This window comes from Pelodiscus sinensis, chromosome 16, assembly GCF_049634645.1.
Source record: "Pelodiscus sinensis isolate JC-2024 chromosome 16, ASM4963464v1, whole genome shotgun sequence".
Classification (NCBI taxonomy): domain Eukaryota; kingdom Metazoa; phylum Chordata; order Testudines; family Trionychidae; genus Pelodiscus; species Pelodiscus sinensis.
Window position 1 is genome coordinate 31,584,160 of NC_134726.1, and position 25,866 is coordinate 31,610,025.

The 25,866-nt window shown below is 44.6% G+C and overlaps 1 protein-coding gene and 1 long non-coding RNA gene across 6 annotated transcripts in view; both read right to left on the bottom strand.

Moving 5' to 3' along the window:
• Nucleotides 1-25,866, bottom strand: part of RNF216 (ring finger protein 216) — a 146,544-nt gene that overhangs the window by 55,182 nt on the left and 65,496 nt on the right. The gene's annotated exons all lie outside the window — the stretch shown is intronic.
• Nucleotides 32-24,527, bottom strand: LOC142818629 (uncharacterized). The gene is made up of 3 exons (XR_012896190.1): nucleotides 21,374-24,527; nucleotides 3,774-3,799; nucleotides 32-2,213 (listed from the first exon to the last, which is right to left on the bottom strand). It is a non-coding gene; the product is annotated as an uncharacterized LOC142818629 (long non-coding RNA).

Sequence of the window (25,866 nt, forward strand, 5' to 3'; positions counted from 1 at the left end):
CTATACAGCTCCTTTTTGCTCAAAAGCCTCTTGCGCAAAAACAGCCCCTAATTAATTATGCAAATGAATCATGTCAATGTGGTTTCTTTTCCTTTTATGGCGATCCCTTACAAAGGGTGCAGTATAGTATAAATTATGGTACACCCACATCTTGAATACTGTGTACAGATGTGGTGGTCTCACCTCAAAAAAGATATTTTGACCTTGGAAAGGGTTCAGAAAAGGGCAACTAAAATGATTAGGGGTTTGGAACGGGTCCCATATGAAGAGAGGTTAAAACAAGTGGGACTTTTCAGTTTAGAAAAGAGGAGACTGAGGGGGGATATGATAGAGAACTATAAAATCATGAGTGGTGTAGAGAGGGCGAATAAAGAAAAGTTATTTATTAGTTCCCATAATAGAAGGAATAGAGGACACCAAATGAAGTTAATGGGTAGCAGGTTTAAAACTAATAAAACAAAGTTCTTCTTCACACAATGTTTAGTCAACCTGTGGAACTCCTTGCCAGAGGAAGCTGTGAAGGCTAGGACTATAATAGAGTTTAAAGAGAAGTTAGATAATTTCATCGAGGTTATGTCCCTAAAAGGCTATTAGCCAGGGGATAGAAATGGTGTCCCTGGCCTCTGTTTGTCAGAGGCTGGAAAAGGATGGTAGGAGACAAATCGCTTGATCATTGTCTTCGGTCCACCCTCTCTGGGGCTCCTGGTGCTGGCCACTGTCGGCAGACAGGCTACTGGGCTAGATGGACCTTTGGTCTGACCCAGTACTGCTGTTTTATGTTCTTATAGACATAGCCTTTGTTTAGAACTAGTTTCATTTTTCCAGATCATGCAGTAGAGCAGCTCTCACGCCTCCAATACTGTGACCCTCCCCCCCCCTTCTGACTGCAAAAATTACTATACCACTTGAGGGTGCAGGAACTGAAGCTTGAGCCCAGTACAGCCCTGCTATTGGTGGGGAGACAAGGGGGCACCAAAGTCAAAGCCCAAGCCCCACTGCCACAGCAGGAGAGGCCAAAGCACTTCAGCCCTAGGAGGGGGGCTGTAAGATGAGACCTATTGCTCAGGGGCTTCAGCCCCAGGACATAAGGTTCAGACTTCGGCCCTGGGCCTCAGCTAGACAGCCCTGGAGACCCCATTAATATCGGGCTGCAACCCACAGTTTGAGATGTGCTGCAGTAGAGCAAGGCAGCAATGCTTGGGTGCAAATACTGCTGGGAAAGTTAAAATATTCCAGAAGTTAAAAAAATTATATTGATCTTCAAGGTTTGTAAAAGTGAGATTTGCAAAACCTAACACATTGGGTTGAAAACGGACATGGGTATTCAAATGGTACAGCAATAGGTATTTGCTACAGTCTACATAGTACAGAACTAGGTACAGATTTGACTTTTATAGGTGGGATCTCCATGTCCAGAAACATTAGTAAATAGCTCATTTGCCATGCTCAAACTCAGGGTGGGAGGAGGAGGACTGGAGATGGGGGAAGAGGCAGAGTGGCTGCAGAGCCTCATGGGGCTGTGCTTCTGGCCCTGAGCCACGGAGCTTTGCAGCAATCCTTCCTTTCCCATCCCTGCTTGACAGGTGGTGGCAGGAGAGGGGCCAGCATTAACCTCCTGCAGGCCAGCAGATTCCCTGGTTCAAAACTGTCAGGTCCCAAGGATGCTGGACAAGGGAGGTACAACCTGTAATACTTCTCTTTGGTATAGTGCAAGATTATCCTCCAATTAAGGACTAAGTAGAATAGGTATAAAAAAATTGGTTATAAACACACACATGCTCGCTAAATGTTAAGAACTTTGTCAGATGATAGACTACATCCCTGGAAGCTTATAAACTTGTGAGATTGATAAATCCAATTAAACTATCAAAACTTTTGCTTAAAAAAAGTTTCCTCAGGTCTGAAGAGTACTTTAGACAGCCACTCACACTTGGCCTCCAATTGTGACTACGAATAAATTCACAGCAGTATTTGCCCTTGCAAAGGCAGAAAGCATCCACAACAAAATCTCTTCATTGCATAGAAAACTGGCAGTTTTCTTTGGGAGATTGTCAGAGACTCACCTGAGAATGGATACTCTAACTAGAAGAATACTTGGTTCTTTGATCCCGATCCAAAATTCAGCTTTGGGCATCAGAGTGGGTAACATCTGCCATTGTTAGTATTCCTTTGTTTTCGAGGGAAGTTCCACTTAGAGAAAGTTAATTGTCCAACTAAAAAATTTAGAGATTCTTAGCAGGGCTGTTCCTGTCTATTTCTCAGTTCCATTACACAAAAGCTGCATCTTTGTCAGTACAATAGCTGGATAAAAACAATTATGAAGCAGAAACTCTGGTTCTCAAGAATCGATTTTTTAAATTTAAAAGCAACACACCTATTTCCTAGTTCAGAACATTAAATTTTTTCTTCTATATTCCCACATGCATATTTTCCAACAATGCATCAGAACCATCTCTAGCACATCATGAGGGGGGAAGGGGGTGTCGGCTGATATTAATAAGCATCTCGTTTAACACCTCCCCCCCACACACAAAGACATTCGATCTGTGGAACTTGTTGCCATGGGATGATGTGATGGCCAAGAACATAACTGGGTTCAAAGAAGAATTAGAGAAGTTCATAGAGGGTAGCTCTGTCAATAGCTGTTAGCCAAGATGTCAGAGATGCTACTCTATCCTCTGGGTACCCTGTAACTTCCAATGGCCAGTAGCTGGGACTGAATGATAGTGAATGGCTCATTCAAAATCATCTGTTCTGTTTATTCCCTCTGAAGCACTCGGCACTGACCGCTGTCGGAAGACAGACCACTGGCCTCACCCCATTTGGTCGTTTTCATGTATAAAAGCAATTTGTCAAATTAAACTAAACAATTTCCTGCGGAAGAATCAGGAGCATTAAAAGGCCAGTGGACTTTTTGCAATATACAGGCAGTCCCCGGGTTACATGGATCCGACTTATATCGGATCCCTACTTACAAACGGGGTGAGGCAACCCCGCACTAGCTGCTTCCCCCCAGCAGACTAGGGAGACGCGAAGCTAGCGCTCCCCCCAGCAGACCAGGGAGACGTGGAGCGGCTTTTCTCAGCAGACACCTCAGCTTGAGAATAAAGGACTGAGGGAAGTGAGGTGTGGGAGAATAAAACTGAGCTCTGGAGAAATGTTTGGCTAGAGTTTCCCCTACAATATGTACCAGTTCCGACTTACATACAAATTCAACTTAAGAACAAACCTACAGTCCCTATCTTGTACGTAACCCGAGGACTGCCTGTACAGTCAATAGTAACAGTCAAATTCTTCCTCCTCTTTCTAAGCCCAGCCCTTATACATTGACTTTGAAGCAGCTTATCAGTGGCAAAAGGTAGGCAGTGGAACAGTCCCTTTCTCTAACAGGCATTTGTGGCTGAGCTAATGACTCATGAAGAGCTGTTGGAAGCATGACTTTCATCACCCGCATTTCCTGGCACATCCCAAAGATAAACTGAATGCTGCTTGTGCCACCCAATGAGGATCATCTGCAACCTTTGTGAACACATGCTGCAGCACAATGCACTTCCATTCCACAGCATGGCGCAGTGGTTTCAATTCTCTAGGGGGCTGTACTGGGCAGCTGTAGAGGCTATAATAACAAACACTGTTTGACTTCCCAAGAGCGCAGAGAGGATGTGCTATATAAAAATCCCCACAAAAATTCATTTCCGGTCATTGTCAACCTGTCTGGGAGCTCCGATTTCAAAGTGCAACCTTCAGCATGAACATGGCAAACAAACACTCACCCTTACTGTAGATTCTCATTGCAGAGCTGTCAAAAAGGAAAAAATAAGCCTCAGCAGCGCACAGTACAATATCAGAGTTATTAAATATAGAGCAGCTGCCTGACACATGACTTCAGGTTGCAAGATCTCCTTGGATGTATTATTTAATGTGTGTTATTTTTAAGGCTGACCTTCAATAGCCATTAGCTATACATTTCTGACCACCTGCATGGTCATTAGTGTGTGCTCAGCTACAGATCCAAGAGATATGCATCCTCCAAGAGCCCAGATGTACTTGCCTTAAACCTGAGTGTTTTCAGGGGCAGGGGGTAAGGAATAAGCAAAGTATTTGGGGAATTTAGGACAGCCCCTGCATTCCAACCCTCAAAAAGAGGGGCACATAGAAACCAACATCTCATTCTATTTTTTTCAGTTACAGATGAAGGCATATCATTATTCTGACAAGCAGATATTAAATAAATCACCCTTAATGTTCTGTGAATATAAACTAGGAGGATCTGAAGATTGCTTCTATTTAGCCTCATTCTTTTTCTGGAATTTCTATTAGCACTTGTAAAAAGACATGACAGGTATGTCTTTACTATACAATCATGTGTCTATAATTATGAGCCTATTGGTAAATTCAGTCTCCCCTATCAAGCAAATGTAGGAGATTAAAAGGCCTTAGAACTGCTTTACTGCATTCCAGGTAGCCAATTTTGTAGAGAGACAAACTTCTCATAATGTTTCAGATGGAAGGAGAAGGGAGCAATTTAAAATACCGACTACACTTAAAGCTAGGCCCTGTAGAGCAGTGGTCTCCAAAGTGGGGTGCGCACCACGATCTATTGTGGTGCGGGAAGAAAATTCCCCAGCACCGGCCACGTACAGGGCACGGTGGGGCAGAGGGAGCGCATGTGCGGTGTGCTCAAACGCCGCGCTAACAGCTGAGAGGGGAGACGCCCAGGCATGGCGTGACGTCACAGCCTGGCGTGACGTCACAGCCTGGGACTTTAAAACCGCTCAGTCCAGTGTTGCACCGCATGGCCCAGCAAGTGGTCTGGAGCCCCGGAAGCAGCTGGGGCCAGGACTGTGAGGACTTCTGGGGCCCCATCACAGACTCCAACCCCGCAAATTGGAAGGCAGAAGGTGGAGGAGGGGAAGAGGGAAAATAGGGGGAAGGGGTGGGAGAGGAAGGGGCTTGTGCTGAGGGCAGGGAAAAAGGGGGGCAGGTCAGGAGAAGAAAGGGGAAGGCACCAAGGGACAGGGTGGAGGAGAGACAAATGTCTTAGGAGAGGAGATAAGGAGGGGTAGCTCACATGATCAGAGTGGGGCTACTGGAGGAGTGGGCACAGGGGGGAGACAAGGGCTGGTGGAGGGGGGCAGGTCTCAGGAGGGCTGAGGGCAGTGAGAAGGGCAGGAATCAGGACAGCAAAGGAGAGTGAGGGGTTGGGGGGCAGCAGGCACCAGGGGAGCTGATGGAGAAAGGGGAGGAGACATGGCAGCAGAGGGAAAAGGTAGAGGTTTATAAGATATTTATTAATAACTTGGGTGCCACAGTGGCACATCCAAACAAGCCCCATGAACTCAGTACTGGTGCACAAAACAAAATTCATTCTGCTCGTGGGAGGAAACGCTGTATCACAAAGTGTTAAACCAAGATTTTCAAAAACAATTAAGCATATTCAATCACATTTCTCACTAAAAATATTATTAATAATATTTTTTTAGTGAGAGCAAAAAGGTTTTCTGTATTGTTAAAATAAAAAAAAATAATTTTTTTTGTTTATTTCATCTTTATCTCATCCTTTTTTAATTTCTATTTTTATGTATGTTTTATAATGTACATAATATATTAGTACAGTAGCATAGGTATATAATTAATAAATAAATATACATATTGGTGGTTCATGCTCAAAAATTTGTTACTGATAGGGATACGCGATCAAAAAAATTTTGGAGACCACTGCTGTAGAGGATTCACATACCAAATTAGGCGGCTTCTTCAGTTCAAATGCAATACAAGTAGTATTTGAAATGGGATTCTTCTAGGAATATTAAAATGTGTTTGCATAATCATGTAACCACTGAAAAATTTCAGGGGTTATGCGGTTACATGAGGGGCAGCAGTCAGCTCCGTGGAGCCAGAGAGTATGGAGACCCTGCTTTTAAGCCAGCTCCCCAAACGTCTTGGCTCCTGCCTGCCCCTCGCTCTGCTGCCTCTGAAACAGCGCAGGGGCAAGTGCCCTGATACAGAGGCACAAGCATAGGGGGTAGACAGCTCCCCGGGAGCCGGTACATGCAAAGCCGGCTTCCCGCACGTACTGGAAGCCTGCATGTAACCGTGAACGTTACCCGATGGGGCCCAGGCTCATCAGTTAACCACATACACAGTTACACTTTCGCATCCCTAGATTCTTCCAACCCATGTGTTTATGGTAAGAACAATTCTTCATATTTCTAGCCTCCTCTGACATTTACCTCTCTCCAAATGGTGTCAACTTGGATGTGTCCTAGCAGCAAGGATGTCCTCATTGGGAAGTTGGATGCTATTCCTGCTCCTAGTCACTGCATTTTATTTCCCAGCACTTGTAAATTTGAGCTAATATTTCATAACCCTACTGGGAAACTGTTCAGTTGCATCGATACACAGTTGTTCACCACTTTCATACTATAGTGTTGAACACCACAGTGGAATTTAGGAGCTGGAATATTTTGGGGCTGTTGGAAGTTAGCATTGACTAGCAAGCCGTGTGGGAATTCAGCACAGCAATAGGTGGAAGGTGCACAAAATATTGCACAGGTAGCTTGCACAGTGCTCACATATAGGACTGCTTGATGCCCAGCCGGTAGCTGGTCACAGCTCCACCTCTCGCCTGAAAGTCATGTTTTCTGGGTTAAAATATCTACGGCCTTCATGCCGTTCTGGCCATGTTTTACTATAGTGCATGCTTGCTACACAGCAAGTGTTGACATAACTTCCTTCCACTTTATCAGCTACTATTTCCCAGTACATCAGTGTTTTACAGTGATTTTGTTCTACCAAGGAGCCGTGTTATTTGTGTTGCTATAGCAACTCAGAAGGAGGACTCCACTGTTCTAAGCACTACGCAAACACACACACACACACACACTTGCATTTTGCATGCAGCAGAATGGCTCCTCACACACTTATCTAAAGCCTTCTATATTACAGTACAGCCAAAGCAGCACCTACTCCCTCAAGCATGACTAGCAAGCTGTGTGGGAATTCAGCACAGCAAGAGGTGGAGGGTGCCTGCTGAGCAGTAGGTGGGGGGAGGCAAGTCCCCCATTCCTCCTGCCCTCTCTCACCAGGGCACTGGGTGCCTCCCCTCACCCTGTCTCCCTTCTGTCCTCTCCACAGGACACTGGATCCCTCCTACACATCTGATCCTTCCAGCCCCCCTCAGGGCCCTCCATCCTCACCTTTTAGTCATACTGGCAGCAAAACTGTTGCTAGATCAGTCTCAAAACATGCAAGGACATCATCGCTGGGTGTAATTTATAAAGGAAGAGGGAAACAGGGAACAAAGGACAAAGCATTCAAGAGTGGGACGCTAGGGCCCTCTTATGGTTGCTTTCTAAGCCTTACTGAGTGTAAAACCCTGAAGACTCCCCTTCAGCTCTGAAGGAAGGAGCACGGCTAACACAAGGAGGGGGAAGGGCTCTCTGAATTTTATTTAGCTAAGTTCTGGCTTTAATAGCACAAACTTAAGTTACAGCTACTTCATTGTTCCTACCTACCTGTGGAGGGGTCCTCATCCTGAAGGCAATACAGAACAATGCAACAGGGCTAATTTCCCCCAAAATTTGTTACTCTATGATAATATTGCTATTGCAGTCTCCTAGCACTAAAGACTTCCTGATGTTTAATGCATACTTAATAGTCAAAAAGGCATTTACACTGCCCAGTGGTTATTCTTCTGCAGGGCCATAGCGGAGATCTAATTTAATTTTGGTTAGGCTGTTCAGTCTTCCATAAGCCAGGAAAGGTTTGGCGTACTGAGCTATATCCTTCAATTTTAAATGGGTCAAAGCCTCCAGCCAGTTCAGCAGACTAGCCCCGAAGAAGGCACTTCTTGTTATGGTAGTAAGGCATGGGGCAAGCGCTCTTTCTAGGTAGAGAAGGGTGACTCCTATAGGAATTTAGAAGATTCTACAGGGAAAATACTTATAAAGGCAAAAATGCTGGTTGTATCTATGTTTCCCAGTCCTGACTGTTGTTCATGTGAATTGGTTAATAATGAAATCACACGGTATTTTAATATCACATGTTGCAAAGAGCCACAGGAGTCAAAGAGCCACTTGCAGCTCATGAACCACAGTTGGGAGTATTGTTGGATTAAGCACTGGAAGCTAGGCTCTGCCTATTCCTAATGCTAAATTCCACTGTTGTGGCTTTGGGAATTCATTCATCATGCTAACTCAGTTTCCTCACTTTGTCAAACAGGGGACAACACTTACCCCTCCCCACAAGGGTACGGTGAGCATCAATGCATTTGAAGTGCTCTGAAATGAGAATACTACAACAACTAATAATTAAAATGGGGGCTAACAGAACTGGCTACAACTAGGCATGGCTCCTTTCCTTCTCCCAACTCCACCCCAAACAAGTCTTGCTAATTCACTTCACCCACGATTCGGATGGCTTTACACACTAAAGCATCTCTCGAGTCAGACTTCCATTTTTGCCGTGTTTGATATAGTGGCCCACTGTCACCTCTGGCTCAAATATGCTTTAATGAGCGTAAGGGATTTAGTCCATCTGCTTGAGCCTCTAAAACTGGACTTGAAAAGTTGGATTCCTACCCATCTAAGCAGTAACCATTCTCATCTGGGTGAAAGAAGCACAACCCACCACTGCCTTCCCCACAAACATGTTCCTATTCAACTCACATCGTCACATCTTCCCTCCCTTCACCCCTAGTCTCAATCAACTATCCACAACTGGTTCTGCTCCCCCTGCTCAAACAAAAAAGTTAAAGCTGGGAAACCCCACAAATCCTTCCTGCCAGAATTCCTATTTGCCACGAGTGCAGGGGTTTTTCAGCCACTGGTTAAGCAGCATATTTACTCTAAAGGCATGTTTATGCCACAACCCTTCCAATGACTGAACGCCTCTTACGCCTTTGCTCTTCCAAGCATGTTGAAGGCCCTTTAGCATCTTACATTAGGCTCTGTTCCCTGCTCCCCCATTTGTACTCTTCAACTAGCACCAGCTCAGAGGCTATTCTACTGGGTCCTTGAGAAAGGTATCTGTGCAGCTGCCCAGTTTCCTCTAATGCTCAGAGCACCAAGACTGTTCTGTTTCTTGCAGTCTACTTTTGCTCTTGTTAAAAGAGCAGCTGTACATGAGCCAGTCTGCTCCTCTCTCCTCCTTCTCACTGGACCAGGCAGCAGCAGCTCACCTATCCCACTCAGACTGCCAGAATTCCTATTTGCCACGAGTGCAGGGGTTTTTCAGCCACTGGTTAAGCAGCATATTTACTCTAAAGGCATGTTTATGCCAGGAAACTACAGACTAGTCAGCTTAAACTTCTGTGCCAGGGAAGATAATGGAGCAAATAATTAAGGAATTCATTTGCAAACATCTGGAGGATAAGCTGGTAAGTATCAGCCAGCATGGATATGTAAAGAACAAATCATGTCAAACCAATCTGATAGCTTTCTTTGATAGGATATCAAGTCTTGTCGGTAAGGGAGAAGAGGTGGACATGATATACCTAGACTTTAGTAAAGCATTTGATACAGTCTCATGTGATCTTATCAATAAACTAGGGCAGCCATGGCCAACCCGCAGCTCAGCATTTCACAGGTGCGGCTAACAAAGCCCAACCTCCCCCCCCCCCCGGTGGCTCGTAAAGCCACCCCGTGCCCCTGAAAACAGCCCTCTCCTCCCGGCTCCCTGTGCTCACCGGGGCAGGGGAGCTGTCTGGCACAGCCATTCAAGATAAAGTATTAAAGACTGTGTTGGCTGGCGGGAGCCTGATGTGGCCAAAAAGCCTCTAAACGTGTTTTCTTTTTTGCTTAAACAAACGCGGCTGGGAGCTCCTTTTAAAGGGGGCAGTCGTCATCGTCTTTTTTTTTTTTTTTAAATAAACTCAACAATTTTGCCCTGGCTCTTCATGCTGGATCCACTGATATCTTGGCTCTTTGCCCGGAATGGGTTGGCCACCCTGAACTAGGTAAATACAATCTAGATGGGGCTACTATAAGGTGGGTGCATAACTGGCTGGATAATCACTCAGAGAGAAGAATGGTTCACAGTCATGCTGGAAGGGCATAACAAGTGGGATTCTGCAGGGGTCTGTTATGGGACCAGTTCCATTCAATATCTTCATCAATGATTTAGATATTGGCATAGACAGTATGCTTATTAAGTTTGCAGATGTTACACAGATGGGAGGGGTTGCAACTGCTTTGGAGGATAGGGTCATAATTCAAAATAATATGGACAAACTAGAGAACTGGTCTGAGGTAAATAAGACAGAGTTTAATTAGGACAAATGCAAAGGAAGGAACAATCAGTTCCACACATACAGAATGGGAAGCAACTGTTTAGGAAGGAGTATTGCTGAAAGGGAACTAGAGGATCATAATGGACCACAAGCTAAATGTAAGTCAACGGCATAACACTGTTGCAAAAAAACAAACAAAAAAAACAAAAACAAATGTGATTGTGGGATGCATTATCAGGAATGTTTTGAGCAGGACACAAGACATAATTCTTCTGCTCTACTCTGCAATGATTAGGCCTCTGTTGGAGTAGTGTGTCCAGTTCTGGGCACCACATTTCAAAAAAGATGTGAAGAAATTGGAGAGGGTCCAGAGAAGAGCAACAAAAATGATTAAAGGTCTAAAAAGTATGAGCTATGAGGGAAGACTGAAAGAACTGGGCTTGTTTAGTTTAGAAAAGAGAAGACAGAGAGGACATGATGATAGTTTTCAAGTATCTAAAAGGTTGTTACAAGGAGAAGGAAGAAAAATTGCTCTTCTTGGCCTCTGATAATAAGATAAGAAGCAATGGGCTTAAATTGCAGCAAGGGAAGTTTAGGTTGGACATTAGGAAAAACTTCCTGTCAGGGTAGTTAAACACTGGAATAAATTGCCAAGGGAGGCTGTGGATTCTCCATCACTGGAGATATTTTAAGAGCAGATTGGTTAGACATCTATCAGGGACAATCTAGATGGTACTTGGTCCTGTCATGAGGGTGGGAGACTGGATCTGATGACCCCTCAAGGTCCCTTCCAGTTCTAATATTCTATGATTCTACAGCTAAAACATAGGCAGACCTAGTTATGTCTCTAGGGGTGTGAAGAGTTGTAGGTAAGCTGACTTATGTACCTGCGTGGACATCCATAGGTCGATGGGGAATTCTTCTGTCAGCCCAGCTCCTGTGTCACAGGGATGAAAAACCCCTTCCACGGCTATGACAAGTACCTACACTACAATGGCCGAGCTCTGCTGCTGTAGCACATGTAGCATAGACACACCCTGGGTTTAATAGAAGACTTGAAGGGAGATGGTTATAAATATTTGCCAGGATCACAATGTCAGCATTACATCTCTCTTAGGATTATTAACAATTAGGTTTGCTTGGCTTTTAGAGTCAATGGATTGGAATGCCTGACTGTTTCTGAAATATTACAGCTTCTTCTTGGTATTTTGTTGATGCAGCTACTTAGGTGCACTGCACACTAATCCAAGTTACAAGGAAGCAAAGTTTCTTAAAGTATGAAGCAGGAGGTGGGCCACTGCGACCCAGTCCCAGCTCCTTTTGGTATGGGACTGTCTTGTCCATTTGCCTTAATACCTTACTTAGGGGGAGTCCTGCATGGTTTTAATACATATCCCCGTAGATGTGGATACCCAGTTCCTGTCCGTGAATATGAGAGCCACTTGCGCACAGTAGCGTGATTAGGGACAGCTGCCAGTGAACCTGTGTCCGTCCCAGAGGGCAGGGCTGGGGGGCAGTATTGCCACGCAGGAAGAGCTTCCTAGGCTGGGCACTGACTTCTGTGAGCACTGGCCCTCCATGCTGCTACTTTTACTCTGCAGCTTCATGGACATATGATTTATATCTTGCGGTATCTGCACTTGCAGATAAGTTCAAGTGTATGTTGTGCCTTTCAACAGAAAGCTCCCCAAACATTTACAAATGTCACACAGTACTGAAACACAGCCACTTCTTGCATGAAACAGCAGCTGTTTAATGTAAATAAAGCATATACCACATCTAAGTGAAGAACGCCTTATAAAATTCAATTCACAGTGGGAAATTTAGATAAGGCAAATTACCCAAACCAATCTAGCTAGTGTCTATAGCACTTACCATAGATCTCTTTAGAGACCACAGCTAAATGCCAGGATATCAGACACACAAAGTGGGCGAGTTAATATCTGTTGTTGGACCAATGTCTGTTGCAGAGACACAAGCTTTTGAGCCATAATATCAAGTTTGTATTTCCTTGCCAAGATGCCACTTCTAGCAGCAGTGCCTGTTAATATGATCCGCACTGCGAGGGAAGAGCACTAAGTCAACACCATCACTTCCTACAGCTCCTAGATTCTTTGGCAGTCTCTCACTCAAATCTATTCAGATCCAACCTTACTTAAGATGTGAGATTTAGGGTGGCTGCAGCTTGATGTGATATGGCCGCAGGCCATAATGGAGTTAAAAGGCAGCCGATTTCAAATGGATAGAAGGAATACATTTAATAGATTTTCAAGGCTGAGCGGAACCACTAGGTGCCTCTATCCCAATTTCCCGAGTAACAGGCCACAAAATTTACTCTAAATCTTGTGCTGAGCCCATGACTTCGGGTTAAGCTATATAGCATCTCCTCTAGAAACACTTCCAGTTTTAATCCACCACATCCTAAGGTAAATGGTTCCAACGGTTAACCAAATTCACCATGAAAGATCTACTTCTTATTTTCAGTCTCAGTCTGACTTCAGTTGCCAGCCATTGCATCTTGATGTGCTTTTGTCTGCCACATCATCAAGTCCTGTAACATCAGAAATCTTCTCTCAATGTGGGTATTAGAGCTTGATGAAGTCACTTCTACTTTTTCCAATAAAAGGCCGAACTTTAGCCTATCACTGTAAAGATTTGGTACCTGAAATCTTGAATGCTCTTTTCCAAATCTTTTTCAACATCATTCTTTAACTGGGCACATGGTCTCACTAATGCCACGGTACATTGGAAATAGGTGGTCATTGAATATTCCTTCGTTTATAAAACCCGTGCATTGCGTTCTTTGTTTGCCACTACATTACACTGTGCACTCGTGTTCCATTGGTTATCCACAATAAGTCCTTCCAGAGAAATGTCCTAACCAAAATATACTCCCCCAACTTGTAATGAAGACCTAGGTGATATCACCCCGCATTTGATACAGAGCTCATTCAATCCACAGAACTCTACTGCAGGATATTGTTGAAACAAACAGCAAAACATAAAATAGCATTAAACACTTGTATAAGAGTAGCTTCCGCAAATAAACTATTAAAGAGAAGTAACAGGGGCCATTAGTGCTCAAACAGAGAGGGATAAGCAGATCAGCCAGCAATTGGTCAGGAAAACATACAGGGAACCAGGAGTATTATATGGACTTTACACGTTCCACTGAAGCATGTGGAATGAACCCATATGGGAAGTAGGTTAGATAGCCCTAGATCTTTTCTGACATAGGGATATTAGAGTACAACTGAATAGCTGGTTAGTCAATAAGCTGATGCTTATCGATTAATGGTCTTGGTTACACTCAGCTGACTCCCAGGGAGGTGCCTTCACTGTGGCAAGGCAGTGAAGCTGCCTCCCATTCATTGTAGGCTCTGTAGTATAAAGCTAAGCTAAGCTTTATACTGCAGAGCCTGCGGTACAAGATAACCGCTGAGATTTTCAGCAGTTACATGGTTATCCTAATACATGATTTTAACATCCCTAATGTCTATGTTATTAAGGGAAGCACACAACAGCCCGGGATGAGTTTAACATATTGGTTATTCACTGTGAGTTGAAGAGACACCCGCTATTCCTGTGAGGCGACATACACATCAAGGAAAGGCAATGCAAGGTCACAAGTCCGTGTGCACAGAACGTACTGAAGCACTGAGCCAGGTCTGCTGTCCTACCAAGTCCCACAGCTGATGAAAACGGAGAGAACTGGAATACACATGGCAAACTCTCACACACACCCACACACCCACACACCCACACCCCCACACCCCCACACCCACACCCACACCCACCCGTTCAGGTTTATGTTCCTGGAGATAATTGGTGGACACTGTGGCATTTTGATATTTATGCATTTCTATAATAAAAGCAAGAGGGTACATTAGTGGTTTCTGTTTTTATTTTAAATGAACCTTTAAGTCCAAATAATGAGGCCTGAATGCTGTTCCGTTCTGTGTAATTAGATGTGGGCAACTGAAGATGCAACATTCCTCCTTTTCAACTGTGGCTTACAGGTTATATTTACCTTCAAAGCTCACTGGAGGGGATATTGAGGACTAATAGTTATGACTTAGGCATAGAAGTTTCTGTTGGATATAGTAGTAATAGCAAGGAGTGTGCTGACTGTTTTCAGCTGAACTTTTAAGTCTACCCTTTTCAGGGACAGTGACTCAGTCAAACTGGAGTTTGAGAAAGCTTATCCAGTAAGCGTAACAAATATCTTTGTATTTATGACACCACAGAGCTATTATGTCCCTTAGACATTTTCTTCTAGTTTTAGGGTGCCCAAGCAGAGCAGCTTTACCACAGAATTTGCCTGTCTCTTTAAACGGCATTGAGCATCACTAAGAAAGTGACAGGGAAGACAGAACATGTCACATTGCATCTATATAAATCCCTGTATGCCCACATCTTGAATACTGTGTGCAGATTAGGGATGTGAAAGTGTAAACTGTTAACCAATAAGCCCAGGCTTATTGGTTAATGATCATGGTTATACACAGGCTCCCGGCCCACTCCTGGGGAGCCGACTGCTCTCTCATGCTGCTGTCTCTGTCCCGGGAGCTGGTGTGTGCCAGGAGCTGGCTTAATAGCTTGCTCACAGTGTGCATCAGCTGCCACCCCACACTGCAGGTAACCATGTAACTGCTAAAAATCTCAGATCTCAATTGCTGTTTACCCAATTACCAGCTTTTAAACATTCCTAGTGCAGATGTGGTTGCCCTGTACATCTGGAAGTGCTTTACAAAAAGAGAGCCATCCCAATTTTACAAATGGGGAAAGAGGAAGAGGAGTGAAGCAACTGGCCTGTGGTCACCCAGCAGGTCAACAGCAAAGCCAATGTAAGAATTGTTTTTTTCAGTTTGGCTTGTGTCTTCCAGGAAGGTTTATTCAGAAAATTAAGCCCCCAGCCACTTGTAGCAGAATAAGAGCACCACACATTATACCTGTGACTTTTCCATGTGGACAACACCTTCATGAGAGGTCCCTGGCTATGTTATATTGGGGCGGAGTGGTACCTCCGCCACTTTAAAAAGCACATGGAAGCAATAAAAATGAAGCTGAGCCAACACTGGGACTGCACCTCATGCCCCCACACAGACGTGTATTTCCTCCTGACTGATACATAGTGACACAAAAAAGAGAAGGTCATTTTTTTTTCCAGAGAGATTTCTAAGAGCCATTAGAAGCTCACCTTTCAACTTCATAGGAAATGAATCTTTGCACAAACGTGGGTCACCCTTATATTGTTGGCAATAGGGATGTGATAGCGTAAAAGGTTTACTGATGAGCTTGGGCTCATCGGTTATCCTTCATGGTTATACACATCTCTCCACCACCACTCTGCTATCTCTGTATCAGAGGCAGCAGCATGGGCAGGGGGAGAGGCAGGAGCTGACGTGCATGGGAGCCAGCTTTTAAGGCGGCTCCCTGTGAGCACTGGTTTCCACAGAACCGCCTCCCTCTCCCTCGCTGCTGCCTCTATTTTGGAAGCAGCTCAGTGGCCCCACTTGTAAAAATGTAACTGCTGAAATTTTCTGTGGTTACATGTTTCCCTGAATACACCCATTTTAACATCCCTACTTGGTAATGATACCTATAGGCTCAAGCTTCCAAAGAAATATTTGGATGGCTGACTTAACATTCTCTAAAAATGCTGCTCTTCACTTTATAGAATGAGCGTCTTTGTTTTTTAAGCTCTATGACCTCTAAACAGTGCTGCGTTTGCTCCATTTCCTGCCTTCCACAGCTTTCCGGGATTTCATGAGCTCTCCACAGCAAAGTCACTGTAGACAGTGCATTGATTTTATTTTGCCACAGACAACTTAATAAAAAAAAAGTGATGTTTTCTCATCTACTATATCTACAAAGACTGACAGCAGTTAGAGAGATCACCACAAGCCAGTGAAACGAAGGGAAGCGGAACCCCGTGGGCAAATGGAGGTGAACCATTTCCTAAGCCTCCGATTGCAGCTGACACTTTTCTCCTTAAATTCAAACACCAACATGAAAAATAAATACACAGTGAGAAAAAAGCAGCCTCTGAATAGCTGATGGTCAGATACAGAAATGCTGGAGGATATAAAAGCAGCTGTCTGCTCAGTATTTTAGCACTGATTTATGACAAGTGTTCTTGTGTTTCCATTAGCAGAGGCTTTCCCAGATGACCCCTCTGTTTCAAAAGGCAGACTCAACATTAAACTCCCATCAGAGTTTAGTACTGCTGACCTCATTCTGAAAACTTGTAGCAATGTTTTACATCAGCCTAGGCCAACACATTCCATTAATGCTCCTCTTGACTCCTGGAAACAACTGCTTTGTTTACAATAAGAGCAGTACAGAGACCACTTAACAGCTTCCTCACCTATATGTGTAGAGGACAGAAACTGCCCTGAACTACAGACCATCTCCTCTAACCCTTCAGCCTCCCCACATCCCTCAGCACTAGGATCTAGGGCAGCAATGGGCAACCTAGGCTAGTGAGTGAGCCATTTACCCTCCTTCCTTTCAGTGGGCCACAAGACTGTTGTTACTGTAAAACTTAAACCACGAACAGTCTAGCAGCACCTTAGGGTAGTGGTCCCCAACCTTTTGGGGCTGCCAGGCACCTGGGGGCGGGGCCACTCACACGCTGTGTGTCCAGGGGCAGGGCTGCTCACGCGCTGTGCGTTCGGGGAGGGGCCGCACCCGCGCCGTGTGCAGGGCCGGATTAAAGGGGGGCTAGCTGAGCAGCTGCCTGGGGCGCAAACCTATGGGAGGTGCCTGATGGCAGCTGTAAGGAGCGCCACGCACCCAGCCGTGCGGCACCCTTTAGAGCTGCCATCAGGCGCCATGCACCCGGGACCAGGGGCCACGTGGTGCCCCTTAGAGCTGCCCTCAGGCGCTGGGGGGGCAGGGCCACGCATGTGCCGTGTGCCATGGGGCAGAGCTGCGCATGTGTCGCACGCCCGCTGCCCAGGGCGCAGGAATGGCTCGAGCCAGCCCTAGCCGCGCACCCAGGGCTCAGGGTGCAAGAATGGCTTGGGCCGGCCCTGGTCACTCGGCGGGCACAGATAAATGCTCCAGCGGGCGCCATGGCACCTGCGGGCACCGCATTGTGTACCTCTGCCTTAGGGATTAACAAAACAAGTAGATGGTATCATGAGCTTCCATGGGTACAACCCACTTCTTCAGATGAATGGAGAATTACAAGTCCAGTTCCAAAATAGATAGGGGGAGAAGGAAGGGGGGAAAATAGTGAATTAGAGTGTTCCTGTTAAATGAAACTTAAAGAGAAGGTGCAAATTGTTCTTAAGTACCAATTGTTGGGTTTTTTAAGTCATTAGGATGCGGAAGGTAGTGTACTAGCCAGGTAAAGTCTTTATTCATACCTTTTTGATGATCCCAAACCTGTAAATGAAGTTAAGTTCTAACTCTTCCCCACGTATTTGGCTTGTAAAATTGGCCTGAAAGCAAGACGGTCTCCCGGGATAGGGGAGTTTTGCGAACTGCACTGGTGTATCTAGAATTTGCAGGGTGTGCCAACTGAACCACAGCAGTGCTTCAAATGAAGAGGGAGACATGGCTCTCCCAGTCAATATTGTGTATAATCAGCACACACCTCACTTCATATGCCGTTGTTTTATTGTGTGTGTCACTTTAGTGATACTGGTAGAAAAAACATGACGGGTACAGAAACCACTGAAATCTGGCAACTTGCACGTGGGCAACGATACACAAAGTGTTTTGTGGGCTACAAGAGAACCCCAATGGGCTGCCTGTGGCCTTCGAGCTGCAGGTTGTCTACCACTGATCTAGGGGTGCTTTGGCTGGCAGTGCAGAGGAAGCATGACTTGAAACCCTTTATTCTTTCCCATGCTTCAAGTGTCTGCCACTTAAAAAAACGGGAAGAGACACGCATCCAAACACCAAAAAAATAGAAGTTAAGGGTTAAATATGTTACAGAAAGAAAACAGAAGAGGCTAAAGTTTAAAGAGGCAGGTTAATCTTTTATGCTGTTAGGGAAACGTTAGCTAGAAAATAGGAATGGCCAAACAAGGAACTCTAGGTTAGGGTTAATATAAAAAAGAGAGAGAGCTATTTATGGGGGCTCATACCAAATGGAGGAAATTCGGCATGGGTGATTAGTTTTATTATAATAAAAATTAGAAACATGGCCTTGTTTCCACTACTCTGATCTCACTACTTTGCTGGTACATAGCTTCCCTTCCTCCTTTCATACATTTTGGCTTTCTAGAGAATGCTTGTTAGGTCGGGAGCTTCTTCCATGAGTTTATGCAGTGGCTAGCACAACAGGGCCCTGATTCTGACTGGGGTTTTTGGTGATACAATAGCTACCTACAAATCCTTGTAAGATGAAAGTTGTCTGCTTGCATGGTGCATGCTTCAGTTCACTGCGAAATACCAAGATTGGTCTTGATCTGGACCCGTGTCTTTTTACAGTTTAACCTGCTCAATGTTGGCTCCCAAAGACATCTCCTCCAACTTGACATTCCATTGGAAGCTTCGGAGAAGCAACACTCAAACAGTGCTACATCTTGCTTTCACCTTTCGAGCGCTATATGTATGCTGAACAGTCCACAGCTTAGCTAATTTCCTCAAAATAAAAAGACTAAAAATGGGCCCACAAAATGTGTTTTCATCTAATCCTCTTTCCGCCGACGAGCTACAAGATGAAATATTAGTAGAGAGAAAAAGCTGGCAGTCGGTGGTATAATTAAGACAGTCCCTTTCCTGTTCTTGAATCCGTACAAGAGTGCAGCTACGGCTGGCAATTTTAATTTCAGGAACAATTAAATAAAATTAATTTCAAGGAAAGCGCCTTAAACATTGAAAGCTCCATTAATCCTGGTACTTTTAATTAAAACTGCATATGTAACATTTTGGACATCTAGGGAGTATTTTCTTCTTCAGTTCTGACACAACTTCAGTAGCAAACTTTTAGAAAGTCAAGTTGTAAACTGTTTAGGCCCTTTTACTCTGCATTTACAAATACTTAACTAAAATAGAAAGCAGAAGCTACAAGCACCCAGCTTCCGTTGGAGGAATGCACACCTGGCCACCCTCACTGATTTAAACACAAATAAAAACTAAGCCCTTGTCTACATTACAAACTTACATCAATATAACTACATTGTTCTAAGAGACACAGTTATTCCGACCTACGTCCTGGTGTGGACAGCGCTATGTTAATTAATGAGACAAATTCGCCACAGTTATCGCCTCTTGGGGTGGTTTGGTATCTACACTGATGGGTGAAACTTGATCTGTTGGCATATCTCTTCAGTAAGTAAAGGTACATATGGGTAGCATTTTTACTGAATGCTACAGTGGTGCCACTGCAGTGGTGTAAGTGTAAAAAAGCCCAAAAATTGACTTGAAAATTTGGGAAGCCAGAGAATTAAATCTGATTGACTTCAGCCTGGATAATCAACAACTCAGGGAAGAGGGCAACTGGTTATGAGTCTCGCCATTGAAGACTGTTGTTCATCATAACAAAACATCCAAGAAGAGAGGTATAGCCAAGGGCCCAAGGCAACTGGTTTACAGAAGACTATAATGTTTCAAGGGACATTGCTTGCAGGCCTAAAAACCACCTGCAAGTGAAAATTTTGGGAGACTAGCCTTCCAACTCCTGATGGAATCTCAAATTCCACCTATCCACCTTGTTGAGAACACAAGCAAAATTGTCTATCATCTTGATAGAGAACTAATATTCTTCAGTCAGTCAGGTAAGGAGATTAGATGCTCAACATTATTTTGACACATTCCGGTGGGCTTTTGCAGCAACACCACCATCGACTTGCTGCACAAACAGAGCCACTTTACTCCAGAAAGTCTAATATGAAGAAGGTTAATCTCCCACCAGTACAACTCGACTGGTGGCAGAATTAACACAGAGTATGTACCAGCATCCACATGATTGTTATCTAGACTTGCTCTGAATAGTGGTGGACAAGCCTGCACTGGGTCTTACTGACCTTCCACCAATGGAGGATTGCCTTAAAAACAGAAATCTAGCATAGACTGCCAGAAGGGATCAGGACAAAGTAATCATTCATGAGGTTTCTTCTAACTCATGTTCCAGCATGCTTTAACTATCCGGTCCCTCCCCCGCAATCTCCGGCCTTATTCATACGTTCAAACTACAAGATGCTTTGTCCACACTAGGATTTTAGCAGATTACCAGCAGCCCAGGGGTAGTCATAACATAGGCAGAGTACTATTTCTACTTGCACTTGGTGCTTTCTTCTTGAGATGGGAGGAAAGGGGTGATGACCAAGCATGTGGGTTTTGTTGTTTTTTGTTTTTTTGAGTGAGAGAACCTGGAGTTTACCCTGCTAAGCTAGATTGAGGCAAATCTACCCTCTGCCTTCTCTCAGCTAAGGTTAAAAATCTTAGCAATCCTGTATAATGCATACTAAGTGCAAACATAAGTCTTACAATGAAATGGAAGCAGCTTTGAAATAATTCAGATAGTTAAAGGGAAGAGATCCAGAAGTCGGGCTAGCAGTTACCTTCTAAGCTTTTTGGGAAAGTAACTAACTAAAAAAAAAGCGCCTAAAAAAAATATTTGCAATTTCCTACATTTGCATATTCCCCTCCCCCCCAACTAACCCAGGTATTTTAACCATTCCAGATGGCCTCTCTGCAAAAGACAGGCAAGGGCCCATGCTGTTGTGGAAGTGATTGCTTTCTGTTAATTGTCACTTATCATAACAGTCAGTACATTTTGGAGTGAGTGACATTTCCCTGTTCACACTTGCATCTCATTCAAGAAACAAGCACACAAGACTAACTGTTCACAGATCTGGCCCAGAGGGATGCCAGACTCCTAAGGGAATGCTTTGCCAATTGAACGAAAAGGAGAAGCTACATTGAAGAGAGTATGGGAGACAGACTGTGCCTTATACTCACAGTACCCTTGCATTCACAGGTTAATTATTACAACCCAGAACTATGTTATAAATTTACTGTGAAATTAGTTACACAGAAAAGTTACTCATCTCCTTCACTGAATTGATGTCAAGGATAAGAACTGCACCTGGATAGATGCTTTCCACTATAGCACGCCCCTATGAGAGCAAGGGCAGTTTGAGTGCATTAAGGGTGGCAGACTATGAACATAAAACTGACCTGTCTCTGCCTCCCCCTTCACTGACGCTTGGAGGAAGGGCTTCACTCTGCAATATGAATGTTCAGAGAGCACACGAGTTTTAGGATGCTTTTAGTGTTATTAGAAAGAACAGCACGCTATTCAATTTCTCAGCCGCGCGAGAGACAAAGCCCCAGAGATGAATATGCTGTTAGCCATTCTGGCTGTGCAGCATGGCCATCTGCTTCATTTGTATGTAAAAGGTAAAGAACCCCAAACTGACCCTGCAAACCCACAAGCATACACTCTACTACAATAAATACTCTCTCACGAGTGGTTCGGATGGCAGTACTTTATCATGACTGGTTCCTGACCCAGTTTCTACTTTGCTCTTCACTTCTCTGTTACAACTAGCAATTAGTAATATCAGCATTCTGGAGAGATTGCTACAGCCCTATGAATAATGCAACAATAGTAACAGGGTGAATGCCCCACTGCCTCCAGCCAGGCTGGGGCTCCACTTCCTGCTGTGCTGGCCCAGGAGGGGCTGTGCTTCCTGTTGTGCCCGTCCTGCTGGGGTGTATTCCTGAACCCTATTGCTAGTGTGCTCCCAGGCGCCGGCTGTACTGCCTTTGTCCCACACAGAAATTAGCTCCCAAGTGGGACCGTGCTGCCAACTACCACCACCAACCCAGCCCCTGAACTTGGCCAGCTGGGGCTCTTTGGTTCAGCAATATCCATGGTCCTGCCAGACCACAGATCTTACCGGACCAGAGTTCCGGATTTTAGAGATTTAACTGTATCTTTCAAAAGCAGCGTTATTTATTAAGTTAATTTTTATTTTGGATTTCTTAAAAAAGGGATTGTTAAAATTTTTCCCTTTAATTTTTTTCAGTATTTTTTTAAAATGGGAATTCCATCAAGTTTATTTTCCTTCATCCCTATAAAATCCTAATAATTCACTATGTTTTATCAAGTAAGGCCTGTAGCCGATTTGGTTTCCAATAACATTTTCTTCTAGTTTTCCAACCTTAAGCTGGAGTGGGGAACCTTTTTTGGGTCAGGGGCCGTTGACCCACAGACAAATCACTTGGGGGACACACAAATGAGAGAAGAAAAAACCCATCTCACTGATGTGGCCCCCAAATGAGGGGAGAGCAGAGGGGGATGCAGGAGCAGGCAGAGGGTGGGAGGTCTGGCAGGGAGGTAGCGTGCAGTTGCAGGCTGAGGTGGGAGGGTGCAGGACCAGGGTGGGGCACTTACCTGACACAGCTTCCTGGGGACACACCTGGCTTCATATTTCTTGCCGCTTGCAGGCACTGCCCCCTATTGCTACTATTGGCTGCAATTATGGCCAATATGAATGATGAGGGGGAAGTCTCCAGGCAGTATTTTTCAGCCTTGTCATTTTCTCATCAGAAGAGGGGGGCAGAAGGAGCGACAGTGCACAGAGTCACTTCCTCCCCTTCCAAGTAGAGTTGTGGGTCAGATTCGGCCGGTGATGCTCAGGGTTCCTTCAGTCCCGCAGCAGGGAGATGGCACTGGAGAAGTGGTGGCTGTGGGGCTGGAGCACCAGTACTAGCTTCCCAATGCTGGGGGGAGGGGGAGAGCCCCGAGCCTCAGGGTCCGGATCCAGGAAAGCTGGAGGCCAAAGCTAGCCCCTGGGCTGCAGGTTCCCCACATCCATCTTAAGTATTGATTTATTGCTCCAATACAGAGCACTACTCCAAATGTCTGTTTTCTCTCTTTCTGTAAGGTTTATTGACAAGCAATCCTATTCCAGTCATTCTGTTTCTGGCTCATCTTGGTTAAGTGTCTTTCAACATTCAGTAATGTCAATTTTGAGAACTGTTCTTGATTTGTTGATTCTGTCTTTTTTTCTGTTTGGTTTTACGACAAGCCATTCCATTCCAGGTATGTCCCATTTTCCTGGCCCAACCAAACCCTTACCTTGCTGTAAGTTATAAGAAGAGGAAGCTGTACACCAAATTTGGTGGTCCTAGCTCTTACTGTTTAGCAGGAGTTCTTGATCGAACAAACTCTCTACAATATATAGTAGATAAAATGGAGGGCAGCAGTAGCTATGCTCTTGGGTCACGGCTAGTACATAAGTTTCCACAGGACAAAGATTTCTACAGAGACAAGTGCACCTGGCTTCTGTTTCATGCCCACATTTATGGAATTCTAATGGTGCACCCTAAAGCAGTGTTGTATGGGAAAACACTATGGTATGAATGATGTGTACTCTGCACCCACAATACAATCAGAGGAGTTCAGAGATTAGTGTGTATGTTCCTGCGTCTCAGACCACTGAAAGGCAAGAGACCTCACAGCAAGGATTGCAAGAGCATGTCTCTCCCTGCACAAGGCACCGTCAGTGCCTCCTGAAATGCAATACAGCTCTGTTTAGTACAGCAGCCTGTGGCACAATCTAGTGAGATTCACCTGGAAAACTTATTTCTTCCCCTCAAGTACAGCTTATGAATCAAAATGGAAACTACAGACTTGTTGATTCTTCAGGCTGCGTCCACATTTGCTTCCAGGTGTGACAACGGAACTATCCTTACATATATTTTGTTACAGTTGTACTAGAGGATTGTGTGAGTGAGGCAACGGCTCAGGCTGCTCATTTCCACCCAAACAAGGAGCGTTTACAGAACCCCAAAAGACTGTTGGACCCTTAATAAATTTTTCTTCAGGCATCCCAGCAGTAAATGGCAATTTGGTTGTGACTTTTTTTGGGGGGTTAGAGGTGGAAGATCAGCCCATTTTAGAGAGGTCAGAGGGGCCTGATTCTCTTTAACCAAAAATACCGACATTCCCTCCTCTCAAAAAAACCACTGGGGAAAAAATTCTGTTGAGAAAAAAAAGGGGGGGGTGAGACCAGTTGTTGAGGGGGAAAAAAAAGAACCCCGAGAGTTAAGCAAAAAAATAAAAAAGAACATACCAGGTGTCCAGCTTTTGCCCAGACAAGCCGTTATTTCTGGCTCCTGTCCGGTTTAAAAAACAAAACAAAAAAACAAACAACTCCCCGCCCCCCCCCCACCGGTATTTTCTGTTTCTCTCAGACAGAAGGCCAGTGGCAAAGCGAGGAGTGCGGGGATTCTTATAGGCGCAGTGACCTTTTTTTGTTCTCTCTCCTCTGCCCCCCCCTTTTTTGCTCAACTTTCATTTCCTGTTCTCCCCCTCCCCCCCAACCCAAGTTTTTTTCTCTGCCATGTTTGGGATTTTTGGTGAAAGCATCTGGCAAGCCTCCTTCTGGCATTAAAAGTTCAAAAGACCACCCATATGGGATTCTAAACAATTTCATTAAGAAAAGCTTAAAAACAACAACAAATAGTCTGGTAGCACTTTAAAGACTAACAAAACATGTCGATGCTATCATGAGCTTTCGTGGGCACAGCCCACTTCTTCAGATGACAGATGAAAAAGTGGGCTGTGCCCACGAAAGCTCATGATACCATCGACATGTTTTGTTAGTCTTTAAAGTGCTACCAGACTATTTGTTGTTTCTTAAGTTTTTCCTGTTACAGACTAACTCGGCTACCCTCTGAAATTTCATTAAGATTAGCTCCCTAAAGAGAATTCAGAAAGGACAGTGAAAGGATGAGAAGAGATAAACAAGATAGGGGTATTCAAGCTAACCTAGAATATTTCTTTTTTTAGCTGCACAGACCTTAAGTGTCACTTCCTCTATGGAGAGGAAGTGAGATGAATTGTAGGTATACTGATATACACAGCTTCCCTTCCACTTCAATGATATAAAAGGACAAGTGTTTTTAAAAAGTTAAGCAAGCCAGCCCCAAGCATACTGTGACCAAATTAGGAAACAAACTCCGACAGCCTCTGAGACAAGCATTAGATACAGTGGCCTTGAATTAGCCCAGGAAGCCTGATGTCTGTCTCATATGCAGATACTTATTTACACTAGTGCAGAATGGGAAGCTGAACACATCTGTGCTGCATTCACAGGGACATGCCATCCTGACACTTCTCTGAAGGAGGTAAACGAGCTGCCCAATAGTAAGACTCCACCCAAACCCTCTTTTTCACCATTCCATTCAGGCCTGCCCATGGGGCAAGGCAAGCAAGGTGGTTGCCTTGGGTCCACCCCTGAGCCTTCAGGGCCATGCTGACCGGCGCCCACCCAGCCATGCAATGCAGCCAACAACCCCACAAACTCTTTGGCTGAGCCTAATTCCATTCTCCCTGAAAAAGGGTGGGAATTACCATTTTAAGAGCAAGGGGTTTTCATAAATCACAGAATACTAGAACTGGGAAGGACTTTAAGTCATCAAGTCCAGTCCCTGCCCTCACGGCAGGACCAAACACCATCTAGATCAGTGGTTCCCAAACTTTTCGGCATCACGCCCTCTTTTTGATAAACCCTTACACCCCTTCCCCCCAAAAAAACAAAAATAGCAGCAAAACTTATTGAGTGTAAAAAAAAAAAAAGATGCCAGTAGTCCAGGGGAAAAGTTGTTGACAAAAAAAAGTCGCCCTTTTTGTAAGAGCAGGCATTGCTCTTTTATGG